General features: G+C 45.4%; 1 long non-coding RNA gene across 1 annotated transcript in view; it reads left to right on the forward strand.

Annotated features, from left to right (window-relative positions):
• The window catches only part of LOC139799992 (uncharacterized), a 199,490-nt gene extending 176,338 nt beyond the window's left edge, over window positions 1–23,152 (forward strand). The window contains exons 3-8 of the long non-coding RNA XR_011727537.1: window positions 895–995; window positions 9,143–9,354; window positions 10,813–10,867; window positions 14,778–14,868; window positions 17,764–17,900; window positions 21,284–23,152. This is a non-coding gene — a long non-coding RNA (uncharacterized lncRNA). The remainder of the gene's footprint in view (window positions 1–894; window positions 996–9,142; window positions 9,355–10,812; window positions 10,868–14,777; window positions 14,869–17,763; window positions 17,901–21,283) is intronic.
• The last annotated feature ends 219 nt before the right edge of the window (window positions 23,153–23,371 follow it).

Consider the following 23,371-nt stretch of genomic DNA (forward strand, 5'->3'; position numbering starts at 1 on the left):
GTAAAAAACCTTCTCCACTTCTTCCCAGCCCCTCTTGGCAGCTTTATCAACCTTGCAGGCTTTGCCCCAGGAGCTGTTTAGATTAGACAAGCAAGCTTGGACTGTCTGCTGCTTTTTTTTCTTCTCCCTGCTCTTTCCTGCTGAGTCTCTCTCCATCTCTCATCCCTCCTTGGCAGAGACGCTGCAAACACAAAGGTGAGCAAGTCAGTGCAGGGGGCACCATGTGCTCCAGATATGAAGCAGATGGAATTGAAGAATTTGGTACAAATTACCTTTTTTTAATTAATTGAAGCTCCCTTAATCCCCCCCCAAGACTTCTCTCCGTATTCTTCATTAGCAGGGCTGACAATGAAGATGCTCCTTTGCAATCCAGGATTTTGCCATAGGTATAACTCTACCCTTTGTTGTTAATAAAGATGGTGAATATTGCAACTGGCTTCCTGGGAATATGTGCTGGGATGCTGGAACTAATTTACTGGGTGAATTTTGCTCCTTTCTTCATGTTCTGCCTTTCTCTGAATGTCCATAGAGTGCATCATCAGTGCGGAATTAATGTCTGTAGAAATTGGCTTTTGTGACAGGATGAAAATCAATAGAAATTTTCAGTTTCTCTTTCCAAGCTGGATCAGATGAGCATTTTTAGCCAAAGTAACAAGATGCATCAGGGATTAAAGATAAATGGTCAATCAGAATTATTCAAGATCTATGTTTTGACATTTTCCATCATTGAAAACTGATCAGATTTTCCTAAATCCAGATTTTTGTGCCTATGAATGACAGTACATAAGCTTTCATTTTCTGTTCCTTCTGTACTTAATGGATGTGTGTAGAGTCCTACAGGGCCTTTGAGGATATTAGCAGCCATATTAATTTTTTCCCCTTTTTTTTCTGCAGGATAAACTCCTTGGTTTTCCTATTTCTGGTGAAATTCATTCATGAGACTTGCATAATACACCATGGGATGGAGTTTTTGCCTTATGTGAGATTTGCTTGAGGTAAAATTTTACGTTTTGCAGTTACGTTTTTTGCCAGATAAATGTATTTTAGTGGAAAATTCCCAAGCTACTGTGGTGTTGTGATATTCTCAGAAGAACAAATCAGTATTCAGGGAGTGTACGTTTTAAGCACAAACTGGTTTTTATTAATTTTCAGCCATATTTTGACACCTGAGCCAGAAGATAAATCCCACATCAGCATCGACCAACAACCTAGCTCATAAAATTCGTACTGAAAAGTCAGAATCACAATAACAATGAGCATAATGAGTTAAAAACATTTCAAATAATGACCAGCTCTGGTGTAGTAACAACCTGTTCACAGAGACTCCACAAGGAAAAAAAAATTCATTGGATAAATTATTTGTTGCAAATTATTTCTTCAGCTCTAATTAGTAATCTTCATTTTACACAGTAGGCCTCTAATGACCTGCTTGACAACTATGATGTCTGATAAACAGTGGGGATTTGCATGAAAATGAGTTTTGTTTTCTCCCATCCCAGCCATAAAATGACAGCCAGTGAGGGTGCTTGGTTTTACCACACAAAGGGGGAACAGCCAAGCACCCAGGCTCTGGGTGAAAGGAGAAAATTCATCTATATTTTGGGAAACAAAAAAAAACCAAACCAGGAGGCACTAATTCAAGCAAAAAATAATAGCACCCGGCACAGAAACAAACCTAATCAGATACAGTTGCTAAGTGCAGTCATGTGAGCAGCAGATGAGGAGCAGAAGATTCAGCTCTCAATGAACACAGGGTGGCCCACCTCAAATAGACCTTGAGCTGTTGTTTTCTGTGATTGAATAATTTTTGCCTTTTCATAGCAAGGGGTTTTAAATGTTGGACCTCCTTCAGCTGTGTTATCGGCTCCCGGCTGCTGATAACTGACAGGCTTTGGGTCTTTCTTTGGCTTCCATATCCTCAATCCAGATAGATGCAAGCAGAAGGTGATGTACTGACCAGTTATGAGCAGCTCAACTAAGGTTAAAAAAGAGCAAGAAAATCAGGGAAAAGCAAAAAGCTTGATGTCCCTCCTGCAGCTCTAAGGGTTTCTTTCAGGAGGATTTGCAGTATTTTTTTGTGATTTCAGCAATGTTATTCCCAGCCCAGTTCAGCACATCTTGTGCTTTGACAGTTCACTGCACCTGGAAATTATTACTTGATAAAAACTGGCAACTTCTCTCATTTTGGGAGTTTTCAGGGCTTTATTCTTATCTTCCTTCTGGATTTCTGCTGGTGTAAAAAGTGGATGGAAATAAAAGGTGCAAGAAGCACCATCACGCTGCCTGCATGTTGGGGGACAATATTCTATAAGCCTTGATCTGGTGGTGCAAGCAGAGACAGGGTTAGAGGTCTGCATTTTGGCAAGCAGGCACTGGTGCATATATATAATCTGTTGTCAGACAAGCTGCCATGGGAGCCCTGTCTGCTTGTTTGGTGGTAAATGTGAACATAATGGCTTGAATTGTCACAGTAAATTAGCGAGATATTGGGGTAACAGAGCTCAGAATCTGACTCAAAAGGAGTTGTAGCTAATTTCTGGGGGTTTATTGCTTTATTCAAAATAATATTATCATGACGATCATTTGTGAGGAAGAAAGGCAATTTGTAGTTGCTGGTCATCCCACCCACTTGATATTTCTTTTAATGATTTGGCAAATGATCTCCCAGACAAAAAGATAAAAGATGTAATAAACCACTTCCAGCTTCTCTGCGAATTGATCCTGCTCCTTCTTCATGTATTGTTGATCTTCTAATTTAATCACTTGTCCAGAGGGCATGCACAATTTTGTAGGAAGTAAAAATGTCACACAAAAAAAGGAGGCAAATGAGAGTGGAAACCTCTTCCCTTGCCAGGCTCTGTGCCCTACACAGGAGGCAACACCCAGAGCCAGCACTGCCCCAGGGCTGGGAGGCAGAGGGATGAAGAGGAGTCTGCCTTCATCCTGCCAGGGGAAGCAAAAATCATATATCCACACAGACAGCATGATTGCAGGGGTTTTATTTTACCAGAAAAACAACCTAAAAATAGGTTGGAAGTAGGGGGGTAGTGGGTGGTGGGCTTCAACCACTCCGCAGGTGGGAGTTGGGAAGCAAAGTCTGCACAGGGCTGGTCCAAAGGGGCAGAGACTGGCAGGGCTGTGGTTCAGAGTGTTTGGCTGGATGGCAATAAAAACCTTTTGCTTTCATGTACCCCAGAACTCAGAAGCTGAAGGATTGCACACGGCTGATAGAGCCTTTCAATGATTTATTGAATTCTTTTGTTTGCTGCTTAGTGGTGGTTTTTTTCTTAGAATCAGGAGTTGCCATTTTAAAATGTTCTGTAAAAAAGGAGATGTGTAAATCTATTAGCTTTTAAAGCACATTTTTGTGAGTTGGAGAAAACCTGCTCAGCCTCCACAGGCTCTCTGACACCAGCCCAACCCCATATAGGTGTTTTACCTTCAAAGCTCTCCCCATGAAATTCAGCCCCCTCTGTGAGAGCTCTGCATGAGACATGGACCCCCCGGCCATAGCCCATATGGAGGGGACACATCACAGCTCCCTGTTTTTCAGTCCTATGGAGCCTCTATGCATGGCCCAGAGAAGATGTTTTGGGAGAGGGGGAGGAAGAGCAGCAGGCAGGATTTCTGCATACACGTGCAGAGGGGAGCAGCCATGGGGTGGCTGGGGAAGGGATGGAGAACTAAAAAACCACTTGGGGTGAACGGTACAGGAGGAGAAATGGTGGAGAAAGTCCTCTCTAGGGAGCTTCTGTGAGGTGTAAAGCCAAGCTGGGATGCATGCCCACAGCCCTCAGTAGAGTCCTCATCTAAATCTACTCCTAATCTCCTCCAGGCTTAGCTGGGCTGATCCAGGCTGCAACATCTGACAGCTCTTCTCCTGAGAGCCAGCAGAAAATGAGGATGTCTGTGGGCTCTCCAAACCTGGGGTTGCTCAGTGTCCCCTTGTGTCACCCCTCCTGAGCACAGGCTGAAGCAGTGAGCAGGGACTGCTGACCAAAATAGCCCCATGTGCCTAGAAAGTGATGGTATCCAGGGTCTGAACCTGGCTTCACACAGTTCAGGTCATGCTTTTTGTGGTTTAAAAAAAGAAATAGGTTGTGACTGCAGGCCAAGTCCTCTATTGGCATAAATGGCCACAGTCCCACTGAGCAGAGTTCAGTCTATTTATACCAGCATAGAATTTGGCCCATCAGATAGAAGAAATCCTGGACGACTCCTTGACTCTCTAAGTTTGTGTCCTTTAGATCCCCAGGACTGGGTACCCACAACAAGGAAGACTAAGGGAGCTTTTTAACTTATGCTGTGTTGTTAAAATTGCAGTCAGAGGGAAAGTCAATTTTTTCATAGGAACACACCCATCCTGATTGAACTTTCTTTGGAAGCAGTTTCTCAGCAGCCTCAAACCATAAAATTCTCCCCCAGTGAAATTTGCACCCTGCTGCAGCAAATAGCTGAGTTTAAACCCTGCTGAGCACCAGGGCTGTGAAAAAATGGGGAGGCAAGGAGCTCAAATTCCAGTTCTCACTCTGCCCGTGGGACTTTCACCACCAAGAAAGTGTCTTGGTAAAAGGCAATTTGCTCATCTGGGGTGTTCCTCTCACTGGGAGGGTGGAGAGGGGATTTGATTTTGCTTGTTTTATAAAGGCTTTGAAAAGCTTTGGCTTCCTCAGGGGAAACTTGCAAAAATCTTCAAAAACATAACAAAACAAACACCAAAAAACCCCAAACCTTTTTGAAAGCTCTTTCCTGCCCTGTTCCAGAAGGCGTTGTTAATTGTAGAGCATTTCATTTGCAGAAAATCTGACTATTGAGTAGAAGAATCTTTTTGAGTCTAACCAGCTGTGTGGGGCTTTTGTAAGTTACTATCGACGTTGAAGCAGCTCAGTATAGTTAGCATTGCTCAGAATTTTTATTGATACTGGTTGTAAATATGTCTAGATACATATTTCATTGTGGAGACCCCTTCGAGCATCTAGGAACCAGAACTTCCCTTCCACACCCCAGCCACTGAAATTAGATTATATCCTGATTGCATAATTACTGTATAACAAGGTTTGCTCAGCCTCTCAGTGCACAATGCCTGTTTTCATAGCATTTTAATGTGAACGACATAATAGGCACCAGCTTGAATAGCCGCATGCCAACGAGGCATCACATTCCCCAAACCAGCTTGAGTTTGTGCAATCTGGTCCAGCTGCTCAGCATGCAGGAGGGTGAGGAGCAAACCCCTTCCAGCCCACACTGGGCCAGGAATCAGAACACACACAGGGAAACGCTCCCCTTCCCCAGCTCTGGGCTGGCTGGATGTCACGTAACACCACCTGGGTTATTTCTTGTGGCCACCACAAGCCAGTTACATTAATGCTTTGTCCTTCACATGTGTTTGCCCATGCCAGCATTTGCAGGGCTGGACCAAGAATGGTCCCACTACCACTGCTCCAGCTGCTGCTGCTCTGGTCTTTCCTATCTGCCCTGAGCGGATGATTTAAAATGGCTCAAATCCTGCAGAAGGCTTGTTTTGCTAATAAGTTAGGCAGCAGATTTGCTCATGTATTCAGTCCTGGCTTTGTCCTGAGTGATATGGAACAGGAGCAGCCCATAAACAGCAATTTGCTCATCTTTTCAGCTTTATTGTTTAGGCAGTGTGTTTTACTAGGATGGTAGAAGCCCGGCCTTCGCTTCGCACAAAATGTTTTAACTGCAGCCCATTCTCTCCACTTTGCATCTATTTGCAATTAAAACAAATGGACCAAATACTACCAGATGAAACGAGCACATTTCTGGCTGACTTAACCCCAGTTCCAACAGGTCCCATTGCCTGGCTGTCACTGCATGTCCTCTCTGTTCATTGCATACTGATAACTCTCTTTTTTCATGAAACACAAGTCCTTGATGATCTTACTGGATCTTGTTCTCAGCCTGTCTTTGGAAGGAGCATGTTGACAGTCTGTAGTTGTTGTGGGAGGGTGGTTCTCCATTCTGCACACACTGGTTTGCTTTGGGGGGCTTGTGAAGAAGGAGCTGGCTCCCTGAGATGTAGAGCTGTTCATAAGGGTTAGGCTCCTTAACGAGAATGGCCAGCTCATGGCAAAGTAAAGATTATAGGCCTGGGCTTACTGAAGGTAATTTTTTTAAAGGTTAGCATAGTTGGAAACATGCCCTCTGGAAAAAAACCAAAAAATGTGAAGAAGGTTGATGCTTATATAAATGCTTAGGTTCTTTAGCATCAGATGCACACAGTTTCGGGAAAAGAGGTTTTCCTGTTCTCAGTCTTTCATTTTCCTCTCTCTCCTCTAACTTGTCACGTTTTGCCACCCTGGGGTGCTGTGACTTGTCTCTCTGGTCTGGCAAGTGCCCAGGGAAGTGCCCAGGAATAGCCACTGCTCCCAGCGCCAGCCAGGCTGACAGCTGAAAGTCAGGACATGACAGACTCAGGGCGATACAGACACGCGTGTGTCTGCATGCAGCAGAAACCCATCTTCCTCCCTCTGAGCTATTTTTGGTTGGTGATATAACCGGCAGATTTATTTGGGGAAAGGCTGTTTAAGTCTGAAGAGTATGAAGGAAGGCACTCAGGCTACTTGGAACTCTGGTGCCCTTTTTAAAGTTACTGCACTCCTTCTGCTTAACAGGCTTAACCTGCTGTTGTTAGCTCTGCAGTAGTGGCCAGCCCAGACATGCTGAGGAGCTGGGGTTTTTGACACTTTGTCTTCTAAAATCCCCATTTTGCTGCAAAGGTTTCACTGATGTCAGGAGGACTCCTGGGGGATGTTAGTCATGCAGCAGAGTGGGAAATCATTGACTCCTGAGAGGAGAGGAGGCAGGAGAGAGGCAGAGGAGTAGGTATCTCCTCATAGTTTCCAATGCCTTGAAATGCAGCAGCCCGTTAGCACACTGACAACAGCACCTTTGAATGCTTTCCCTTGAAAATATTGCCTGGAGAAAGGCCTCAGAAGCACACGTGCCATTTTTGCAAGGTACCTGAAAAAATGCTCCAAATGACTGCACCACTCATCCTGCTTCTGGAGCCACCCACGGCCCTGTGTCATCTCCTGCAGTAGCCGGACGCTGTCTGCAGGCAGGTCCAGAGACCAGGGCCACGGAGGGTTCTTTTCCTTTAACAAAATCAGCCCCAGCTCAGAAGTAAGCTGGGGCTCTGAAGTAGGCTGCATCCTTCACAGTCTCCAGAGCTGGAAGCAGTTGTTTCACCTCGCCGTGCCTCAATTTCCCTGTTTCCTGTGTATTTTGAAGGCTGTTAATGAACTCGAGCATTCTCACATGGGAAAGGCAGCCCTTGGGTTTCCTTCACATGCCAAAGGGGTTAAGCATGTGACGATGAGGAATCTGGCAGAGGAGAATGGTTTCTGTTCTTTACTGCAAACTTCCTGGCTGCCCCACGCCAAAGCAAGGGACCACATTGTTCAGAAAGAAGCTGAACTTTCAGGGCACTTATTACATTGCAGAAGTATTGTGTCTTGCCCCAAACAGCACTTCTCCCAGCTTAGTGGTCATGTCAGAGCCCAGATTTCAGATGTCAGTGTCAGGAAAGTCCTGCTCCACCCACATGAGCCACTAGTTTTGTCTTCTAGCAGATCAGGGAATCTGGGAGATCACAGAGAAGAAGTTGGCCTCTTGGGGGTTGGCTTCATCAGTCAATGGCACAAGCAAAGGGCTGGTACATCAAAGTGGGACTCCATCTGAAGCCATTTTGTTGTTGACTGAAGGCAATGGCTCATGCTATCTGAGGTCAGAGTGGAAATTTTTTGGGTGTAGGAGGCTGGAAAGGGAGTTGCTGATATCCAGCTGGGTAAGGCTGACCATTCCCGTAGGTGGTCTCCTCTCATGTCAATATAATGGCTACTTCAAAGGCTTTTGAGTTGATCTGGAAAGTCATACATTTGCTCAAAGCTTTTCCAAACTTGCAAGTTTTATAAAATTGTATTACCCAATTGGGGAAAAAAATTGTCTGGCATTCCCCCTTGTGCATTTTTCCTGCTCTATAAATCCCAGCACAGAAAAAAACCTCCAGACCTTTTGGTCTGTCAGGGTTTTGATATGTCCCTCTGCATCCCTGGCAATAGAGAGGTGCTGTTTCTCAAACTGCTCCAAACTCAAGGATTACCAAGATCTTCTTGTTGGAGCAGTTATTTTAGTGTCAAAGAATACTTTTTCAGCATGATGTTAGGACTAAACTATCCAGCTATAATTGATTGGCAACCTTCAGGGAAAGGATGGCAAAGCAGTTTTTGAGCTGCTCTGAGCTGCTCTGGGACGGAGCAGACGGTCAGCAAACACGTGGGGCAGGAGAGGAAATGCCAGCGATTCCCGGGCAGACATCCACTCCTGCCAACTATGCCATCAGGCCTCTAATATCCCTGCAGTGCAGATATTTTTAAGACCTTAGGGAGAAAAAAAAAAATAAAATTCAAAGTCTTTCTAGGCAGATGTACCCAACAGAAGAGGAGAGTGTCCCTGTAGGTCCCCTTCAATCCCAGCAGGGTGCTGGCACAACGCGTTACCAGGTCAGCCTGATCCCAAACAAACTGAACATTTCAGGCAGGAGTGGTCACGGTGTTTTCAACTTCATCTATTTTTATCAAAACACATGGGTTGATTTGAACACTGATGTGTTTGGCACCCAGGCAAACCCAGCCCATAATTGCTCCTGGCTGCACACGTGTCCTGTGCCCCTACTGCGGTGAAAAGGGCAGGGGAAGACTTGCAGTGAAATGAGGATTTCTTAGCTCAGAACATGGACATTTTGACAGATTCTCATCTCACATGAGAAATGTTTTGATTTCATTTCCTATGAAGAACATAAACAGGTTTGGAGACCTCAGCAGTTGCCATGAAGCAAACCCATTGTTCCCTGGCCAGCTCTAATCACAGCTCATGCCCAACCCTTGCCTAGATAGAAGTCAGAAATTACACAGGGGGGGACACTGGCTCTGCATGGATTTATGTGAAGAAATGTGATTTGTCACTATCTTTTTAAGCACAGTCAACTCTTAGATTTAAGATTTTATTTGATGTGGTTTTTGTCCCTCTTTACTACTGGCAAATACCTGCAAAACTGCCATAGATGCCATGTGATAACAGGAAGGGCTAATGCTCTCTTTTCCCTGGCTTTCATCCCTAGGAGCACAAGGATCTGTGTGCAGCCCTGGGGGAACATGTTCCCCTGTCATACGTAGGATGAGGCTTTCAGAGTTGTCTGGGAGATCTCAATTCCAGCAGGAAAAGAAAGAAGAAGAAAAAAAAAAAAAAAAAAAAAAGAAGAAGAAACTCCTGCAGACAGCTTTGAAAACATCAACCTCATTCCTCAACAGGAAACTATTACAACTGTGTTGGGTAAGTACACAGCTTGTTATTTCAATGAATTCTTTGTGTGTTTGATTTCCATTTACACGCCTGCATTTTGGTGCACTAAAACAAGTATTTCTGGTAGGAGCAAAGGAAAAGATAAATTTTTTCCTTAGATTTGACACTTTGAATATTTTCAAGCACCCTTAAGTTGCCTTAAAAATTAGGCTCAATGTTTGGGAGGAAAATCACCTGGTTTATTGCAAATTTTCCCAATGTAATGTTTCAAATTTAAAAATCTCAATAACATTTAGAAGTTCAAACACGTTTATGCATGTTCTGCACTCTGCACTCCTCTGTTTAGGAAGGACAAGTGTTGGGTGATGCAACTGACCTGTTGTGACTCATCTCACATATCTGAAATAATTTGAGAAATCATTGCAGACCTTTTTTATTGCAAGAAAAAAAAAATAATAAAAAAAGAATTCTTCCCTGACAGAGGATAAATAAAGTGATCATGTTTTGCCCACAGAAGATCTTCAAACATGACAAGAAGAGATCACATTCCTCTGGGCATTTCTTTGTGTCATTAATTGCTATGATAATCCCATGGCCAAACCCTTTGGTATCTGAAAGCCTTTGTAATTGTCATCTTTAAAGTCATAAACCAGGGCCCCACTCCTCCTGAAACCCTCTTTGTTCACCCTTGGGCTTTGCTTTTGCAGATTTGTGGAGATGTGGGGAGTTTATAGCCCAGCTTGTTCATCTTAGGGCAGATGCTTCCAAAATGCAGCAGGAGCTGGACACATATGTTTCCAATTATCAAATAAGAAAAAAAAAAAAAAAAAAAAAAAAAAAAAAAAGAAAGAAATACATTTTTAGAGTTTTCCAGATTTAGGCCTAAGTGTTTATAAAACTGTTTTCAGCTTTTAAGAACGTGTTTCCTGGCTTTGAAGCTATGAGGAGCCCCTTGACTACGTGGGATCCCTGAGTGTTCCTGGAACTCCAGTGCAGGAGCAGTCCAGAGGAAGGGCTGGTACCCACCTTGTGCCAGGTGCTGGGACAGCTGTTCCTGGCACCAGCTTTCCAGTCCCCCTGATCCCCACCTTTACACCAGAATGAGGTTGTTTGGGTATTTCAGTAGTCCTATAGGAGAGAAGAATTTTTGGAGTATTTTCCAGTCTCTGAGCCCCGATCAGGAGGCACATTTGTATTCAGCAGCATAAAATCCAAAAACTCTGGAATATCCTCAAAATGATGGGGTGGGGAAGCAGAGAGGAGAAGAGAAAGGTGCTGGCTTGGGACACCAATGCTGGATCACTCAGTGTTTTGTCTAGGCCCGTTATAAATAATATTAAAAAGCACTGGTCCAGTCAGTTTAAATAGAGTGGCTGGCAGCATTGATGTTTTAAATACCTATCTTGTCCTTTTGCCCTTTTTGGAGTTTTTTATGCTTCTTACACAAGTGGTGAGACTGGTGTTATATTTTATTCTTCTTTATTTCAGCATTTGATCTACCTCCAGAGAAAGCTGCAGTTATTCCATAAAACCAGTCACTGAGGTAAATAATAGCAATCTCCCCCCATAAACCTGCTGAAACTGTTGAAATACATTGAAAGATTAGAGCAATTGTTATTATATAAATTATGAGAAACAGAGTATTAGCTGAATCTTTAAGAAAAAAAGGGTGGGCTTTTTTTCTGAGTTGTTTTTAATTTCATATAAATCCCAATTTTTTCTAGGAATATGAAGGATTGTTTTATAATATCAATCTATCAGAAATAATGCCCCATCAGCTCTGTTCTCTGCCACACACACTCAAGTGTTCAGGCTTTAAAGTGCTGGTTTCTCTTCTTCAGATAGAAGGGGGGAAGTACTGATAATGAATGTTGTATGAAAGCACAGAGACCCATATCAAAGGAAAAGATGTATAATGCATTTTCATCAATATTATTATTATTATAGTGCCTGCCTTTCCATAATTATTATTTGATGTTTAGGTTTGCTTGAGAGAAACATCTGAAAAAGATCTGCTAGGTCAAATTCAGTGCTTTTAAAAGGAACTTAATGAATTTTTCTTGCTGTGTTTATACTCAGAGGTTATTTATTTGTAGGTCATCTGTCATTTTTTCATGCAAAGTGTTTGGTTTTAGTTCTATTAGCAAGATTACTTGTTCAGTGGTTCTATATTTTCCCATAAAGGCAGTCCTGCAGGAGCTTTGTGCATGTTATGGGTATGAAACAGGCCTGTCTGGCCTCCCTGGAGACCAGGTTTTTTCTCAGTCAGTGGAGATATAGATCCAGCCCTTGCTGGAAATTCCTGGCTTGTCCACAGATCCCAGCACCCAAGGGCAGCCTCGGCCCTGCTGTGCTACACCAGCATTTTTGGGGATTTCAGAGAAGCTCTGTGGGAACAGGGTTTGTGACCTCTCCCATCCACAGGGTCCTCTGGGATAAACCCAGCAGTGTTTTAGGGAGAGCCTGAACTCCTGAAACACCCATCATCTGGGCTATGGGGAGCCAGATCTGCTTTTTCAAATAGTAAAAAATTTCACCTGAGCAGCAGACAAATCTTGGTTTTCCCCTGCTATTGACCTAGGTTTTCCATTCTCCTGTTTCCTGAGGAATTCCTGTGAAATTCCCTGTGGAATTACATATGGGAGAGGACAGCCTCTCTGGGTCAACTCAAATGCTTCGTCTCAATAACACAGCAAATTTTCATCCCCACTTCAACCCTCCCATGTCACGACGTGAGAGCCAGGAGGCTGACACAGCAGTCTGATTTCATTGGCAGTACATTAAACCATGTCACATAAGAATTAAAAATAAATGGTATAAACCAGACATCTGAAAATCAGGCAGGGGGAAGGATTGTTTTTTTCTTTGTTTCCTTCCCCCCTTCTCCTGGTGTCTCTTTTAACTCTGCAAAGGCTGTCAGAGCCCGAGCAGTGGGTAACACAGAAAACCTCACTTTAAATTGAGGAGTTATCACTTCAGCTCTCCTTTCCCTCTCTTCTCTGGCCAGCCAGTGCCTGTCAGCACAACCCCTTCCCTCATTAGACACGAGGCAGAAGATGAGGCAGTGCTTGGGCAATCTGAGACTTCAGGCCCTTGTTTTTACAGATTGCCTTTAGCAGCTGAACTTGTCAGACATTTTGTGTAGAAAGAGCAGAGATGAGTAATGGAGGCGCCTGATTCTAGCCATAAAATTTACCCAACCCCAGAAGGATGCAAAGCTGCTCCAGAAACCCCAGGCAGATATTTTAAGGCATTTACAGACTCCAGGATGGGTGAGGTTGTTGCCAGCAGTAATAAACTCCTGAGATCCAATCTCGGCGTCCACCCAGCCCCAGCTCTCTTTTATTTAGGTGAGGTTTGGAGGGCAGGAATTCTTTTTTGTTTATTTTTACTTCAAATAACAGGGCCCACATGGAAAGCCAACATTTTGGGTCTGTTGTTAAATCTTCATTTTATCACTGTTCCCTTGGGGGATGGGTCTGAGTGAAGTCTTCCTCAGGGTTTCTTTGGGGACAACAGTATTTTGAGATGGCCAGGTTGTCATTGCATAGTTATATTTGATAAAGCACTTAAAGCCCTGTTTTTGTCAACCAGAATAAGCATAAGGGGACAGGAAATACAGGGATGCCCTGCAAGCCAGAGTTGCTATGCCTGCTCCTCTGCCTCTGCAAGCCAGGTTCATCTCCTCCTTGAGGTGTAGGGCTCAGAAACAGAGACATTTCTCATTCCTGGCCTGACTCCGTGCACCTTGTGCTGTTCTTCTCTGGAAATAATACAAATTAGTCCCAAAGAATTAGCAGCTGCTCAAGCTGAACTTCTCCTGCCCATTTATCAGAGGATGCCTGATGATTTTAGCAGTAGCAGAGTCCTGCTAGCTCATCTCCCATGCTTTATCTGAGCTTACAAAAGGGCAGTTCACAACCAGGTGTCACCCAGAGCAGGGCCTGCTCCAGCATCTTCAACCCTGCCATGCTGTCAGCACCCACCACCAACACCCTCACTGCCTCTCATCACAGGAAACGTGAGGAGCTGTTCTGCTTGAGCTGAAGAAAGCTTTTGACACAGTTAACTGGAGCATATTAATTAACAAACTTCAACACCAAGGCTCATCTGCTGGAGCTCTCGTGGGGTTTCAAAGCTGCCGTGCAGTTGGAGGGAGAGGATGGTGACTGAGGTGTATGGGGAGGTTGATGTCTCCAGGTCCTTCACCATCACAGCGGGACAACCTCCAGATGCAGGACTCAAAGCTTGGTGTTGGTCCCGGATGCCAGGAGGGGACAGATCTGCAGTAGGCTGGGGCTGGGAACTCCCCACCCAGCCAAGCTCACCCTTGTATTATCCTGCAGCTTGGATGCCACACTGTGGGTTTCTCACTATGATTTGGTCAGTGAGCTTTTAAGAAAACAGGAAAACTTGGATTAGAGCAACCCAAAATGCAGCCCTGGCTATGGGGGTTGCCTGATTCCTGCCGGCCCATGTCTTGGCTTGGCTGTGTCCATCTTTGGACCCATCTTGCTCCTGTGGTCCTGCAGAAACCTGAATTGAGGGAAAATGGGGCAGTGGATGACAGCAATGACACCATGGCCCCGGTGTGTGGTGAGAGCAGGCCATGGAAATCAGGTCACCTTCTTCTGGTGCAAACCAGCACTTCTTTGCTGAAGCCAGTGGAGTTAAAAGAGCGCAGGGAAGACCAAAATTAGGTCAATCAGATGCACAGCTCCTTTTATGCAGCAATGTAACCCTCTTCCTCCTTGCTACTACTACTCTGCACAGACAAGTAGGTCAGAAGTATCTTGTGTCAGGCAGCTGGATCCACCAACATGGCTCTGAAATATTCCCCAGATCAGCAGGATATCAGGAAAAGGCATCCTGTCCCCTCCACACACTGCAGTCTCCGTGGCTGCCATCAGAGCACTGGTCTGAGAGGGAAATGGGCTCTCAGATAGGGGCTGATGAAGGCAAGGACAAAAGCAACCTCAAAAAACACTCAGTCTGGGCTTAACCAGAGGTAAACCTCATTTATAAATATCCCATGAGTTGCACTTGTCTTCTGTGCAGGTTTTGCCATGGGCTGTGCTTGCAAGGGACATCCCAAACATGGCAAGGAGCTGCTCTGGTGGCCCCCAGCAACTCCGCAGCCTGCACCAGAGTGTGGTCCCCAAGCTTCCTGCACAGACCTGCAGCCTTCCAGTCCCAAAGGTCTTGGAATGAATTTTCCTTTCCCAGATCAGTGCTGGGCAGTTGGCACAGACTTGTCTGCAGTGAGCTGGGCAATGGCTCCTCTATTTCTCTGCAAAGCCCTCTTATGCACAAACATATATGTGCTGTACATGCCTTGAACCAGGGAGACAAGAAGCAAGCACTTAACACCCACTGGAAATGAAGCATAATTGAAACAAACTGGAAATAAGATTATTAGTGAAGCAATCCAGCTTCCTATTTTCATTCACCAGGATCCATGCCAAAAGGTAATCCTGAAGCTGGAGAAATTCTGCAGAGAACTGTGGTGGAGTCAGCAGAGCAGCAAGGGAAGCACTAACGCGGGTGAGAAATGGTCTTGAATCACTGAACATGTTGTTCAAGCTATAATGATTTTATGATTCTGACTGAGAACTTTCTGCCTGAATCATAAAATAAATAAGGATCCTGGAGCACCAGGGTTTCGTACCAGCAGCCAAGGAGATGAAATCATGAGACTCCAGAGCTGCTCCCAAGTTTGGCAACTCCCCTCTGTGGTGAGGAATGAATCTGTGCCAAGTCACAGATTCTAAACAGTACCAGAAACAGCAATTTCTTTTCCCCCAGCATTTTCCAGTCTCCTCTTATTCTTCTCTTAAACTGATCCACATCTCGTGTGTGCCCTATCTTGCACCTCCGAGGTGTCTCTGCCTGTCTTCAGACCATCTGCAGTAGGTGACTAACACGTGTGAGCACCAGTCCTCCCACTGGATGCTGATGGAGCTGGGATGTGACAGGCTGGAGACTGAGGGCTCTGAATTGGTTATCACATCGAGATGTTATTGCAGTCACAACACCTACGTGAGACAGCAAAAACAGCAGCCAGAGTTTGGTCCAAGAGCAATAAAAACGAATAATACTAATTTCTGCAATTATTTACCACTCACAGGCAAATTAGTCATCTCTTTGCCATACCTGAGACAGTAGATGCCACAAAATACCTTCAGTGCCATCTAGCTACTAAGTTACATGAGGAGATAAATTTGCAACCAGTGCTAATTGCCATAAAGCCAATCAGTGGCACAATGTCCTGTTGCACCAGCTGATGCTCTGCCCTCAGGGGTCTAATCAGGACGGTAATGAAAGCCATAAAGAGAATTTGTAAGTGTAGAAAACTGCTTCAAATGGATGTTTATCGAAAGTATGGCAAAATGAATTCCTCAGAACAAAGGCTCAATAAACAAATAAATACACACACCCCAAAGCCATAGGATATGCCTTTTCACTTGCAAAGGCAGTTCAGAGTTGCCAGCCTCTCTGAACATTGCCAAGATGGAGAAACAGCACATTTTTTACTTTAGCTTTTGCTTCACAAAGACATAAAGAAGCTTTGAAAAATATTCCCCTTGCTGTCTGCTTGCCTTGGGTTTCATGTCATGTCCATCACGGAGGCCCTGGAGCACTCTGGCCCCTGAGTGACAGTTGTCTCCAAGACTGCTGGAATTCTACAGAAAATACAATAGTCTTTAAAATTGCATGGACCCATTTCACTGGTGTTTACTTAGTGACCATCTATGGTGACTGCACTCACCGTGTGTGTTCACACCACAACCACCCTTGTGTTCTGCCAGGCCAGTGGCAGGCTGGGAGGTAGGTGGGTGCTGAGTGATACAGCCAACACTCACCTTCCTCTGGAAAAATCAGATTGAAGCCTGAAGACTATATGGAACTGAGAATATAGTGATCCATGGGCAAGGTGAAACATCCAAAAATGGCAGTGGGAGCTGAGGGACCAAGCCAGGGCTGCCTGTTTCAGGCTCTCAGCACAAGGAGCAGTGATTGTGAGAGGGAGAGGAATGAGCTGGTGTTTTCCTTTTTACTCTCCAGCCCAGACTGTGGACTGCTGCCACACAGTCTGCTGTATCCTGGACCATGCAAAAATCTAAGAAAAGCAAAATACAATTAATTTCAAAAAGAGCTTGGTTTTATGACATACTGTACTTTGGTGAGATTATTTCTTTTACGGTGTAATTTGTCCAGATAAAACCTGTCTGGAAATGACCTTACGGTCTGGGTATGATGCCGATACAGGATACACACACTCTTGTGCTCCCATGATGTCAACTATCGACCCCTGGCCAAGGATCACATGGAGCAGACAAGTGCCTCTGCCCACTCTGCAGGTCTGACCCTGCTCTGGGGTTGTGTTCATGAGAAAGTGAAATCAGTCCCACCAAGAAGAGCACAAGGATAGTCCCTGGCTGTCATGGCAGCAATGCCAAACCTGCCAGTGGCAGAGGAGTGTATGTCAGAAGAGATCAGGACCTGTTGGAGTACAGTGAGGACTTTCATCTCGTGTTCTGAAGTCTTCAGTAACTTAATACTGGGGAGTTTATCCAGGCAAGGCCAGACTGCCTCCAGGAGCAAACAGTGCTGGCACTTTCAGGGAGCCCAGGACACCATCTGCCAGGTGTTTGCGGTGTCAAAGTCAATGGAAAAGCTTTGGAGCATATTAGTAATTGAAACTGTGCTGAGGAGGATGTTCATCTTTGTATGAATGGGCCAGTGTGAGGTGGGTCTTAAAAACAGCACCCATGTAGCACCCACAAGGAGACATTTAGGTGATACATAAAGCTTCCACAGTGAAAGGCAGACCCTAGCGAGGCAAAAGCTCAAGCAGAGAAGGTCTGCAGCCCTCATTGTTTCACTGGGCTGGGATTACCATACAGACACTTAAATAAAAATGAGTCCAGTGCTCGAGCCTGACACCACATCTCAATCCAACTTGTGCTGATTTACACCAGCCAAAAAGAGACCTGACCTGCAGGGCCAAATGTAGCCCGTGGCTATATCCAGGCAGCTGCGGTGATTTAGAAGCTCTGTCAGCGTCAGTCACCGATGGGTCTCATTGAAAGCCAGATTTATCTTGTAATCTGCACCAGGAGGCATAAACTGCTACTGCTGTTCCCACGCAAAATAAATCAGCTGAACACAGCTGAGAGCTGGTGGCTACAAGCATCAGCCCTCACTCTGATTTATACATCCTTATGTTAGAGTCAGCGGTGACCAAATGCCAGCAGGAACCTTCCTCTCTTGCCTGACACCTTGGGTTAACATCAGAGGGACTCTGAGAGCAGGGTGGCTTCAGGGTCACTGTGGGGACCTACTTCTTCCGTGGGCTACAGGTGGGGAGGTCTGTAAGCTCTCTGGGGCGAGGAACAAGCTTTTTGGTTAGGCTGATGTTATATCTGCTATCTGCAGGCTGCCAGTCCCTGGCTGGAGTTTCCCTGTGCTGTGGTGATGTCAGCAAGTGATCCTGCAAAGAGCATGATGGAGAAGCATGGATGTTCTGCCTGGGGAGGGGACCCTGCTCAGCTTGGCAGGGCCCGTGGGGATGGGTGAGTACCCAAGGATAACTCAGCCCTTGGGCTAATGAGTATTTCAGGCATCCAACCCTGGTACTGACACACGGGTTCATGAACATCAGGAAGAAAGATAATGGAATCATAACTACCCAAATGTAGTCATGACTCCAAGTCTTCACATCCCTACTGTGAGTTTATTATCTCAGCCTCTCTCCCCTTTGGGAATTTTTCTTATCACATAAAATATCATTCCTTCTTTTCACTCCTGCGCAGTGCACACCTCCACCAGCCCATGGCTGTCCTGGCACACTCCCTGTGGAGACAAACCAAAACCCACAGGACACAGGGCAAATGTTGAAGCCCACCTGGGAAGGGGAGTACAGAATTTTGGGGGAGCATCAGCAAAACAGTGATTGCCACCAGAACAACGGGACCACAGCCATGGGCTATTGTGGGGGGAGATCCTGGAGGTGGAAGGAGGACAATGCTGGTTGCCTGGTGGCAGCCCAGGAAACCCCACGTTGTTGGAATGAGTCTTCAAGGGTTGTGCTGGAGTCTGCGCATTCCTCAGCATTGGGTGAAGCCACAAGGGTTTGGCAGAGTGGCTGCAGCCAAGCCTGGTCCCTCCACAAATGGTGTTGGCAACTTCAGGGAGCAAAATAAGGGCCCGACACTGCCAAAAGCCACAGCAATTATCAGCAGTGTAAGTAATCAAGTCAAAGTGCTTTTCCACAGCTGAATGACCAGATTGTCAAACACACAGAGTAGTAGCTAAAATTGATTGCAGCTCACATGGATAATTTCTACCAGAATTACATTATTGTATTAAAACAGTAATGCATAATATACGGCTGTGCATCTCGGCAATAAACATTTTACATTTAATTTAGAAATCTCTGAGTCATTAAAAAAGTTCTCTTGTTATGTTGCAGAGACCTTTGTGGAGTCAGCAGTAGCAGTATTAAAAAAACCCAACCAAACAAAAAAACAGAAGTTAATGATGAATGGAATCAGATGGATGTGAAATACCTGAGCTGGGAGTGGGGGTGGGAGCTGAGGGTTGTGTGGACACATCCCCATGGGACAGCCCACCCTGGGTGACCTGCTCACCTCACCCTTGGCACCCAGACTGTGCTGCTGCATGGGGACACATCATGTACTGCCAGGGACTGCCAGAGAGAAAGAGGCAATTTCCTGGGGCAGTTCAGCCAGCCTAACATCTAAATCACTTTATAGGGTTGGCTTCATCTCTGCACTGGTGGGAAAGCTCCTGGAGCAGGTGTGTGGGAGGCAGGAATGCAGGAGCTTTGCAATCAGGAGCTATGCAGAAATTGGAGGTCCTGCTCAGCACTGAAGGCGTGTTGTTGTGCAACAGGCAGAGAAAAAATCAGCGTGTCTGATCCTGAAGTTCCTGCATACCTTTAATTTCCATGGGAGTCAACTCCCTGTGCTGGAGACCTTGTAGCTGGGTTGAAATCAGCAACTAGGTGGAGAGTTGCACCCAAGGTGGGTCCCACTGGCACTTGATATGAGTTGTGGGCTGATCCACAGAGATGTCCATAGTCACTGCATTTTACAGCAGTGGGATTCTCTCTGTTCTGCATGTTTGGGTCCTTCCCCTAAGCCCTTCCTGCTGACAGCAGCTCCTGTCGGCTTCTTGCCGCTGCTCTGCAGGCTGGATCAGCTGGACATGACAGCAAGCTCATCCAAAACTTGGAGCTCAGCACTTGATTCAACATGAAAACCACCATCAGACCCAGGTCTGAATAGCCCATGCAATTTTTTTGTCATCTGAAAATGTGATGATCAAAGTGCTGCTTGAGGGTAGAGCTGCAGAATGTGGTCCAGAGGCACTGCAGAGAGCTCAGTGTACCCGTAGGAAACCACAGGTCCCTGGAATGAGGGAGCATTTGCCAGCAGCCAGAGCAGCCTGCAGACATGAGCTGTATTATTTCTTACATTCATATACTCTTTAAACTGAACTTTTTTTTTCTTCCCTCAAGTTTTACATTGAATTTTACTTGGTAATCTTTCTTCTCCACAGACAAGGAAGGTTTTAGAAGCCTTAGAATAATAAAAGCATTGGGAAAAAGACCAGCGATGGGGTTTTCAGGTACTGTGCAGCATGGCACAATGATGATTTGGAGATACAAGTGCTGTTTGGAACTCTGATGCACCTCTGCCCTGAGACCTCTTCCTCTGTCACTTCCACCTTCATGGAGGGACTCACGCTGCTACCTTTTCCACAGTGACAATTGCTGCCCATCCAAGTGCCTCACACAGCACAAAAAAGGCGTTTTCACAACCAGCATGAGCAACTGGAGATCTTTGTCATTATCTAAACATTAGCAGATTTAATATTTGTTGTTCTTGGATCCTTGTTTAACAGCCTGTGTGGCTTTCCATATAAACACCAAAGAAAAAAAAAAAAAAGTTGATCGATATTTCGTACAGCCACGACATGCTATTAATTCCTGCCTGAGAGGGGATTCTACCAAAGCTGAATTACAGGAAAAACCTGCAGAAATGATAGTGATTCCAGACTTCAGTGGATATTGCTGGGAAACAGAGTAGCCATATGGACTTCCCACCTACCATCAGTTATTAGCAACACAATGCACTTCAGTCCCGGGATGTACACTTAGCTTTGGGTTAAAAATAGATAAAGGAAGGAAAGAAAAACACAACAATTATTTGTGTGTAGCTGCTTGGCACACGTGCTGACTGGGGAACAAAAGCAACGTGGCAGGGTTGATGTGGTTCAGCCCCTCAGCAATGGGCTGTGGCTTTGTCCCCTCCTCCTGGAAGATGCTGCTCAGTGAGCCGAGTGAAAAAATACATCAGGGAGTACCAGAAAAGCAAAGCATGGTTCAGATAAGGACCAATAAATGTCTTTCTGATGTAGAAGGCTGTAGGGAGCTCCTACAGGAGCTCACTGTGTGAGTGTCTGAGGTGCTGGAACAGCTTTTCCAGTAAGGTTGGGGCTGCCCCATCCCCGGAAGGGTACAAGGCCAGATTGGATGGGGCTTGGAGCAACCTGTCCCCATGGGAAGTGTTTCTGTCCATGCAGAGGGGGTTGGAATTACATGATCTTTAAGGTGCCTTGCAACCCGAACCATCCTGATCCTTTGCCAAAGCTCTATGTTAATGCCTTAGCTATAAGATGGGGGAAATGATCCCTCACTCCTCAGCACAGGAGATGAGCAAATGTCCTCATTCTGACAGCCACTCATGAGGATCTGCTCAGCTGAGAGGGGTTTGCAGCCTCGTCTGACTGTTTTGCTGTTAATTAATTATTGGTTAATTAATAAACATTGGTTGTGATCCACATCAGCCGGCAGGCATCTATTTGGCTGTGGCAGAAAAGGTGGTGTGCAAATGAGTTAAGTGATGAAGTTTCCTCTCCCACCTGGCAGGTCACTTAAGTGATCCAACCAGTCCCCCCAGTACCAGTGATTCCAAGGATGCCAGAGCTGGTTGGCACATGGATAAAATAAAACCATGGATGTCAGGAACAGCCCTGAGGATGATTTTGTGGTACAGGGGGTTCTTGTTCCTGGGGCTGCAGAGATGGGGAAGGTGAGAGGACAGAGTGAAACAAGGTGAGAAATCTCTTTAGCTTCCAGCATGCTCAAAGCTGGGCTTTTGGTGGGGATTGTCTGTAATTTGGGCAAAATGCAAATACTGGGTGCCCTCAGATGGCCTTCCTGAGTCCCTGGAGTGGGAGTGCCAGGGGGCTGGGGCTGTGCAACAGGAGGGGATGGAGAAGAAAATGGAGGCATCCACATGTGTGTGGAACTCCAGGCACCAGCTCGTGTCTCTGATTAATTCAGTGAAATACAAAACCACATGGAAGATGTTTGAGGTTATCTGAATGTTGAAATAAGTTAATCTCTCCTAAACAAATGATCTACTTCTGACTCATTTCTAAGAAACTTGGGCTCCTATGACCAAGCTTCCTTTACAGTCATCAGTGCATTTTAAGTTCTAAATTAAGAAGACAATTTTCAGTGAAAGATTCCTCCTGTGCATTTTGTGGGTTTGATTTAACTGCAGGAAGGCGATACTGAAATCTTTGATTCCATAACAGTTATTATATTCTTATGTTTCTAGCCATATCACTGTTCCCACCACATGTCCCCTTTGGTTTTTTGCACTGTTTACAAACACAGAGGTTGTGTGTTTTTACACCCAGTAATTGCCTCCACGTTCACGCTGACTTCAGAGATGAACTGTTTTTCAAGGCCCACTAAAGGTCTTGACCTATAAAATTCAATTTCAAATGGTAAAAATCCCCTGGCCACTGTAGACACTGGTGACAAACTAATGTGTTATGTTCTATAACGGTCTGGTTTGAGTACTGGCTTGACCTGTAAGTGTTCTGGATACAGCCTGACTAAAATGGGTTTTATTATTTTCCATTAGTGCCTGCTGCAAGAAAAATCAACTGGCAGTCCACAGGGAAAATAAAGTATTTTCCTCCTCTAGATAGCATCTGCTGGAAATGTAAACAGACCCTTTCCCAGCCCTCTCCTTTCTTCAGTTTCCTTCCAGCTCTCTGACATGATCAAATTTCCCAAGATCTGTGTCCAGCCCTGAGGAAGGGTGAGTGCAGAAGATGGTCCCCAGCCCCACAGGACCTGGTGCTGTGGTTGCAGGATGCTCCCCCAGCCTCCCAGTCGAGGAGACCCCACTGTGCCCAACCCCGGCAGCGCAGGAGGACAAGAGCAGCCGGGCAGCATTTCCCGTGTTTCCATTTGGATTTTCCAAGAGGAGGAGCCTTCTTTTTCCCCTTATGTGCTGCTGTGCAGACCCACAGACTCACATCATGATTGTGGGCAGACCTTTGTGCCACCTCACCACATGGCTTCATGCAGACATGATGGGGCAGGGCTGGTGGCACATCTCCCCTGGGTATCGTGGCCACACAGGTACCACTGCTCTGTCCCAGCAGAAGCCACAGCCTAGCCCTGCCTGCTGCTGCCTCCTCTGCTTCCACTCCACTTTTTCTGCATCTCCCCAAGGAGACCTTCCCAGGCAGTATCTACAAAGCTCATTTGCCCTCCTTTCATTTTCCAAAGCTTTCTTCCTTCCCAAAATTTTCTTAAATTTGAGGGTGGTGAGACACTAGCACAGGTTGCCTAAGGAAGCTGTGGCTGCTGCCTCCCTGGAAGTGTTCAAGGTGAGGGTGGATGGAGCCTGGGTCTGGTGAGAGGTGTCCCTGCCCATGCTGGGGGGGTTGGAATTACATGATCTTTAAGGTTCCTTCCAAACAAAACTATTCTATGATTTTTTTTTTTTTACAAATTATTCAGTTAAAAAAATAAATCCCCTAGCATTAAAATCTGCCTCACGTTTCCTTGTCTCAGTAAAACAATGACATTTTCCCCTCTTTGATGCTCAGATCTAGCTCTGCAGGAAGTTTTACTACCGTGACTCTTTCATCTCTCTCCTGGTTTGAAGATAAATGATCCTTGGACTCTTCTGGACCTGCATAAATCACA

Source organism: Heliangelus exortis, chromosome 9 (assembly GCF_036169615.1).
Source record: "Heliangelus exortis chromosome 9, bHelExo1.hap1, whole genome shotgun sequence".
Taxonomy (NCBI): domain Eukaryota; kingdom Metazoa; phylum Chordata; class Aves; order Apodiformes; family Trochilidae; genus Heliangelus; species Heliangelus exortis.